Source organism: Micropterus salmoides, unplaced genomic scaffold, assembly GCF_014851395.1.
Source record: "Micropterus salmoides isolate LMB-PRFRI ecotype aquatic unplaced genomic scaffold, ASM1485139v1 Ms_hic_scaffold_9, whole genome shotgun sequence".
NCBI lineage: Eukaryota > Metazoa > Chordata > Actinopteri > Centrarchiformes > Centrarchidae > Micropterus > Micropterus salmoides.
Genome location: NW_024044681.1, coordinates 1236470 through 1244699, shown reverse-complemented (window position 1 = coordinate 1244699; position 8230 = coordinate 1236470). Strand labels below are relative to the sequence as shown.

Below are 8230 nucleotides of genomic sequence, written 5' to 3'. Positions count from 1 at the left end.
GATTGGTCGATCCCACTTACAGAAAAAAAATAAAAAGTCAAATAAAACAAAAACATGTACTTAATAGCTGAGCATCCCCCATCATGCACCTGGGCTCGTCATCAATGGCATGTGATGATGGTGACGATGATGATGAATCCTTTTTATTCTAATTTTTAATTTAATTTTTTTTTGTCCTGCTATTGCATCGTTGCCATGGCGACGGGGCCGCTCCTCCACTCCCACGCTTCATAACCCCCCCCCCACCTCGCTCTCCCCCCTCTCTCTCTTGCTCTCTCGCTCGTTTGAGAGAGAGCAGGAGAGAGAGAGAGAGAGAGAGAGGTGTGTTTTCTAACCCACGCATTCGAGTGGGAGATAACGTGCGCACTCTCACGTGCACACACACACACACACACACACTCTCGTACACTCAGGAGTGTGTGTCATGCTGGCAGTGTGTGGGCTGAACCGACAAGCCTTCCACTCATCCTGCCTCTCTCTCTCTCTCTCTCTCTCTCTCTCTCTCTCTCTCTCTCTTCTCTCTTTCCGTCTCCAGCTACACCTCCTCCTCCTCCTCCTCCTCCTCTTTTTCTTCTTCCTCTTCTTTTTTCCCCCCATCCTCCATCAACTCTCTCCTCCACCTCTCTCTCTCTCTCTCTCTGTCCATCAGTCCTTCCTTTTCTTTTCAGTTTATCATCATGGAGAACGAGTCGGTGATCTTCTGGGTGAGTCTCTCTCTGCAGCCCTGTGTGTGTTAATGTGTGTGTGTTTGAGTTAGTGTGTGTTAGAGGGAATGTGTGTGTGTTTGGCTAACGTTGTTTCAGCGATAGTGTGTGTCGGTCACTTGCTGCCGCTCTGTAACTTTAAAAGTCGTGACTACATTTTCTCTACACTTTACCTTTTTTTTTATTTATTACCTCTCATCATCCTTTCATCTCTTCATTTCCTTTCCTCCTCTCCTCACTTGCCTTCTTGTCTTTTCTTGCCTCCTCTCTCCTTCTCTCAAATCTGCATTCCTTCTGTCTTTTTCTTTCCTTTGCCTCCTCTCCTTCTCTCTTCTTTTCCTCTTCTTCCTCGTTCGTTTCTTCTTATCCTTTCCATCATCTAATCTCTTATCGTTTTCTTCCTTGCCTTACCTTGCTTCCTTTCCTCGTGTCCTTTCCTTGCCTACTCTTATTGCTTTCTTTCCCTCTTCATCTCTCTTTTCCTTCCTTAACTTGCCTCCTTTCCTCCTTTTCCTTCCCCTCCCTCCTATTTGTATTCCTTCCTTCTTTGCCTTCTTTGCTTACTCTTAGTCATTTTTGTTTTTTCCCATCCATCCTGTCATCTCATTTGTTACCTTGCCTCCATATCTCCTTTCCTCTCCTCTCCCTTCATCTGTTCTATCCTTTCTTTATCTCCTTCTCTCCTCATTTAGTTACTCTACTTGCCTCCTTATGTCCTTTCCTCTCCACTCCCTCCATCTCATATTCTTTCATCTCTTCTTCTCTACTACTCTCTTACTTCTTTTCCTTGCATCCTCTCTTGTTTCCCCTTCCTTCTCCATCTTCTCTCTTCTTTCATTTCTTCAAACTTTTCTTCATCTCCTTCCCTCCTCTTCTCATTTGTTTCCTTGCCTTACCTTGCCTCCTTTTGTCCTGTTCTTTCCTTGCCGTCTCTCTTCTTTTCCCTTCCTTCCCTCTACTCTCCCTCCATTTATATCTTCTATTCTTGCTTCTTCTCCTTGCCTCCTTTCTTTTTTTCCATTCCTTCCCCATCCTCTCCTCTCCCTCCATCTCTTCTATCCTTTCTTAATCTCCTTCTCTCATCTCCTCATTTGCTTCCTCTCTTCCTTCACATCTTCTCCTTTTCTTTTCTTTTTCTTCTTATTTCCATTCCTTTCCTCTTTTCCTTTGCCTCCAACCTTTCCTACTCTCCTCTCTTCCATTCATTCCTTCAGTACTTGTAACTACCCCCCCTTTTTTACTTTCCTTTCCTTCTCTCCTCACATCATTTTCTTATCCCTTTAAATGTTTGTCCTACCCTCCTGTCCTGTCTTCCTTTGCTGTCTTTTCCTTTTCTATCCCTCCTTGCCTCCTCTCTTCATCTCTCTGTGGGTCGTCTTTTTATTTCCTGTTTCTGTTTCCTCCAGCATCGCTTCACCGTCCTCTGTGTGTGTGTTATGTAAGCGCAGCAGAGAGTGTGTAGGCCGTAGTCTCAGACCGTCTATCTAAAAAGATGATCTACTAGGAAAAAAAAAAATCAAACACTTCAAACAGGAAGTGGATTTTCTTCTTCTGCGCCCGTTAACATCTTGTAGGTTGTCATGGCAACGTGTTCAGCCAAGCACCGTGGCGGCAGGCCGGTCTCGGAGTGACTTTGCTTCAGCCTCGATGGTCAGAGGTGACACCGCCATTCCCACAGAGGAAAATGAGCCTCTGTGAACCCCAAAAAAATGCAGTCAGAGGACTACGTTTCCCATAATGCAGCCTGTGTTCAGACCACAAAGCTCTGCTCATGTCACAAATCATTCTAGCAAGACGACCTGCAACTCTTTGTATATGAAACGCCACTCTACTTGCGTGACTGACTTAAGGTCAGGCAACCTCGGCCATCTTTGTCCATCTTTTTGCCCGACTGCCTCGGCTGTTAAGCGCCTACGTTTATGCTTTATGTGACAAACTATAGACCCGCGTTGGAGATGGTCTAAAGATGTACCTGAGTGGTAACAGCTAGGGGTGGAAATTAACCTCTGGGACTGGTAGATGAAAAAATCCACCGGCCAAACAAATTTTTTACCGGCCAAAATAATAACGTGCCTTTTTATGTCACGTTAACGTGTGTTTCAGTACTTTTAATTGAGACAATAAAGTATTCTGTCAAATAGAAACTTTAAGAAGACACCAGATGTGATGCCATTAATTAATTAATGTATTCAAGACAGAACAGTAAATGGTTTTATAAACTTACAAGATGCTTATTAATCATGCTTCATCATTCAGCTTAAACCTCCTTAATAAATTAATTATTTTTATGTTCAGCCTCAGGAAAAGGTTTTTGATTGCATGTAGGTGTGTGCTCATACGTACACTCAAACTCATGAGGGATCCCACAATAAACTCGGAAACACCGACATGGCGGCTGTGGTTTTACATACAGACATGTTCAGGCTCTGTTCCCGGCTCAGAGGCAGACCAACACCAAAAGCTCCGTATCTTTCATACAGCGCAGCGAAACACCGGGAGACAGCTTCGGAAAACATGCTTGAAACTTCCACTGCAACGTAATATTTTCACCAGCTTGAGGTTGAAATAATCTATGCTCGTTGATAACGTTACATTTACTGCATTTAGCCGACGTGATATATCGGCGTTAGCTTGTGTATCTTTCGCCAGAGGCTCAGCAATGTGAGCACATCTAACAAATGGTTAGCGAGCTGGACTGAATATTATAAATAAAGATTGTTGCCAACAGTTAGACCACAGTAAGTAACATTGCTGTAGTGGATGGGTCTTCCTCTGTGTTGTTGTTCTGCACCATTATGTTGCATTATTGTATATTATGTGTGTCACGTAAGTTACAGCGACTGAGACAGAGGAGAAGCTGTTTACCTGAGTATCGGTAAAACGACAAATCTAAATTGAACGTTACAAAGCAAATGGCAGTAGATCCACGCTAACGTTAGCTGGCTGCCTCTGCATCACTATAGGCTAGTAAACAAATCACTCCACATTTTATTTGTACGGTAACATTATTTCTTGCAGGCTAAAATCAACACTTATAATACCGGTGTTACACAGGATAGTAATATGGGTCGAGCTTAGCTGGTGAAGAAATGTGGAAAGCCAGACAACTGTTTTTCACCAGATAACATCAACGTTATTTAACTTGAGCCACTAAAGCACCAAATCATAGTGTGTTTCACATGCTTTGCAGTTTACCTGTCCAAAAGGATGAAAGCCAACTTTCTGTTTTGTAGGTTTCCAAACCAAAGCGGCGGTTTCTCTGTGACTCGAGCCTTTTTGATTTTGAATGTGTATGACACATCATCTGATTCGCGTTTGGTCTGCTGGGCTTCAGCACATAGAACTTTTATTGTTGTTTTGTATCCTTATGTTGTTGTCTGTGTCGTGCTGGGAGCCGGTTGTTAGTTGACTGCATTTTGTTAGCTGCGGTGTTGTCGCTGTAGTCGTTGAGAGGCTTGAGAACAGAACACAGGCTGCTTTCTGATCAGGCCCCGTCGTGCTGTTGCCAAGGCGACATAAGTTTAGTTTTACGGTGGACCGACAGTAACATTACAGAGTTGTTGTTTTCTTGAAACAGCTATAAAATAATAACATACTTTGGACACTTTCTTCTATGTCCTTCGCTATTTTCTCTCTTCCTCCACTTTGCAAACAGCGGCATCATAGTCCCGTCGGGTTCACAGCGTAAGCGTGATGTGCGACGGTAATAAATGTCCGTGCGAAACAGTGCGCTGTATAGTTATATGGGTTAAACGATTTAATCGATGAATCGTTTCAGCCCTAGTGAAAAGCGTTGTTACACGTCACTGTGTTTTTCTGTCGCCTCCGCGTCCCAGAAAGCCGGATCGGTATGGGAAAGTGTTTATTGCGGGATCCCCGTGTGAAAGCGACTTATGGCACTATGTAGGATCGACATCCCGTGCAGTTCTTGTTCTGTCAGGCTTAACCTCAAAATGCATTAATTAAAAATACATTAAAATAATAAAAAGGAAAAGCATGATGATGATACACACTGGACCTTTAAGACGTAGCATTAAAACAAGACAAGATCAATTTGTCATAACTGCTAAGCATGTAATAGATGATTTCATTGATAAGTTATAGCCACAGACTGCAGTCTTTAGAAGTCAGAGGAACATATCAGTGTATGACGTCATGCCTGTCTGCCACACGAGCCAGATCATCACTGAAATTTTCCTGAAAAATTATTTCTGGATAAAAAAAGTGGGAGCCCTGAAGAAACTGAACACCCATCTTTGAACTAGTTTCTCAGTGATGTGAGAAACTTGACGAGTGTGTGGATGTGTGTCACAGAGAGAGAGAGAGAGAGAGAGAGAGAGAGACATGATAACACAGTGTGTCTTATCAGCTCCTGCCATTGGTTACCATGGTAATGGCCAGTGGAGCTTCAGTTTCAGGACACACACACACACACATCTTATTCACACCTAACAGCGTGTTTGTGATCTGACCACAACTGGACAGCTTCACGTCCAGTTGGTGCTCGTTGAGATTCAGAGTGACGCGTGGTGTGTGTGTGTGTGTGTGTGCGTGCGTGTGTGTGTGTGTGTGAACATGTGCTATGTGATGGATTGCAAATGTAGTGATCGAAATGTGCTGGGAAATAATTCTATTCACAACCAAAGGGAGAAAAAAAAAACTGAAGTAAAAGTCCTGAATTGTTAAGAGTCACTTGAACATAAGTTGGAACTGGATCTGCAGACGATCCGGATTATACAAGATCCAAGAACAATGTCAAACACACACGCAAAACATACTGTGTGTGTGTGTGTGTGTGTGTTATCAGTGCCGTCCAGCTTCTCTGCTTTTTCCTGCCAAACATCCATTTCCTTGGCAAACCGGATGGGAAACAGGAAGTGTGAGTGACAGGAAGTACTTCTAATCTTTGTCATGTCTTGTATTTTTATTTTTCCTTGTTTCCAACATGTCCTCATGCTGTCTGCGTTGCCATGGAAACATCCTGGTTTATACCAACCCACACACACACACACACACACACACCCCCACACTCCAGCTGGCTAGCATGCTGTTTAGCTATTAGCAGGCTACCAGCTGGCTTCCAGTATGCTACTGGCTGACTAAATAGTAAGCTAACAGCTCTCTGCTAATAAGCTACCGAAGGTCAACAGCTGGCTCTTAACAAGACTGTGCTGCTAACTGACTACCAGTAAGCCAACAGCAGTATGCTAACAGTGCTGGGTAAGTTACTCAGAAATTGTAATAAATTATTAGTTTCTTATTACATTTTAAATTTAAATTTAATTCAGCTTTGTTAGCATGAATGTAAAACAACAATATTGGAAGACAGTTAATAATATAAATGAGAAATCATGGTTTCAAACTTTTTAAACATTATTAACCTTAGAACAAACATATACACCTTCTCCTGTAACTTGGTATCAGATTAATACTCAGATTTACAACAACATCATTCTGTCCTGACTGAATAATTATTAAAGCAACGTTAACTTTTCAAGTCGAAGATATTATTTGGGGGAAGATGCAACAAGCAGATAATCCAGGAATAGCTATTTTTTATTTATTTTATATCTATGTATTTATTATTTTATTGTTCTGTTCTTTGACCTAAAATATATGAAATATGTTTTTATTTTGTTAGTTTTTCCTTCCCTGAGCTTGTTTTCTCTTTTTTGTATAAAAAAAAGAATAATAAAAAAAAAAGAAATATTGCCAAAGCTACAAATTTCAAACATTTCATTAAATAAGTAAAGAAAACAGCAAAAATAAGTGTTTTGTGTGTTTAAAAATATATAAAATTAAATAATAAAAATAAAGTAAAATTAAATATTAAAAATAAAAAATTAACAAGATATGTAAATAAGTAAAACAGTAAGCGTGTGTGAAGAAAATCTGAGACATCTGGAGAAACTGACACCAGAGAATTTATTTTGCTTTTAAAAAATGGCTTACACGATTAATTGATTATTAAAATGAATCAATTAATTGACTAATCACTGCAGATCTAGTTTCTTCATATCATTTTCTTCAAGCTTACCGTCCACGCTGAAACTCTAAAACAGCAGAAAAACAAAAAACATTTTATAGGATTGAATGAATGAAGCATTTTGACCAACACTTCTGTTTCCTCTGACTCCTTCTGCGAGTCTTATGTCGCCTTTCATCACAGCCAAACACAGAATCCAGTCGTTATCAGTGAGTTACTGCATCTTTCTGTGTCTGTTTTCTGACATAACAGTGATTTCCTCAAGATTCATAAATGCTAAAGCTACTTCCTGGTCTCTGCTATCAGGTTTCTAATTTTTTCAACTCGTCTGAGAATCGAAACAGAAACATATATTAGTACTTTATATAATGCTACCAACATAGCAGCAGTTGGAAACAAGGTTTACGAGTTAGCTTCATATTGTGCGACTGTCTCAACCTGAAGTGGGCTCCGCTAAATGCAACTGTGTCTGACCCAGTTATGATTTAAACTGCAAGACAGCACGCTCCGTCGTCTCTGTACTCCCACTCCTCTTCTGACATGTTTTTTTTTTTCTCTCCCCCCCCCCCCCCCCCCCCCCTCGTCCTTTCCTCCCATTCCTTCACATCCTGGCCTCCCTCTCCTTTACCTCCCACTCGCATCCTCCCCATCTTCCTCTCGCTCTTCCTCCCCCTTTTCCTCCCCCTTTTCCTCCCTTCTCTACAGGATGGGCAGGGCAACTCCCAGAATACAATCTGAAACTCTGAGACCACTCACTCTACTGCAGGATTACTACACAATAACTACAGTTACACATTACAGAAAATGCTGTACTGTTTACTGTAAAAATACTTAATCTACTGCGGATTCGGCTCATACTACAAGAGGAACTACAACATATTTCGGAAACTACTAAAGTACTCATTCTACTATAACTACTCACAGGATTACAACAATCCACCAGAAACTTATCTGAAAGCTGAGGTCCAACCAATCACAGACGCAAGAACCTGGCATCTCAAGCTGGACCAGATCCAAAAGGCCAAACCAGTACCGGACCAGTCGGCCAGTTAGACTCTGTAGAGCGGATCAGACCAGGCCTGGACAGACCAGAAGAGACCAGTGAAAATCAGTAAAGGCCATTGGAAAAGTTTGATGGGACTGCTGACGATAGGTAAGTGGGATGGTTTATTACTGGGGGTGTTGGGTTTCACCCAGCTGGAACTAAACTGGGTTAGATCCGGACAAGTCAGTCATAGAACCCGTCAAATTAAATAGGATCCAACAGGATGATGGTGCCTGTAAAGCCGGACTGTGTCCGAAATCCCTCGTTCACTCATTCACTGGCCTCAAGCGACCCGCCCTTTTTTTTGTTGTTTGTTCCTATTTCCAGTTTTGCTTCTTAACTTCTGGTTGTTATTGCTGACGAGCCAAAAGTCTCCGTCCTGATTGTTTCACACAGGGTACTGTGAACACGTGTTCACATTTACTTTGTGGTTCAGATGAAAAAACATGCTTAGCACATGCAATTTTAGGAAATGTAACAGGGGATCTGTATGAG

General features: G+C 41.7%; 1 protein-coding gene across 8 annotated transcripts in view; it reads left to right on the top strand.

Annotated features, from left to right (window-relative positions):
* The first annotated feature begins 576 nt into the window (after window positions 1-576).
* The window catches only part of shank3b (SH3 and multiple ankyrin repeat domains 3b), a 61583-nt gene continuing 53929 nt past the window's right edge, over window positions 577-8230 (top strand). For 4 of the 8 annotated variants that reach the window (XM_038707893.1, XM_038707887.1, XM_038707888.1 and 1 more), the window contains exons 1-2: window positions 578-704; window positions 7396-7843. The gene's annotated coding sequence lies outside the window, so the exon portion shown is untranslated. Of the gene's footprint in view, window positions 705-7395; window positions 7844-8230 lie in introns of all 8 variants that reach the window. The other 4 variants (XM_038707890.1, XM_038707885.1, XM_038707891.1 and 1 more) reach the window with 2 other exon arrangements.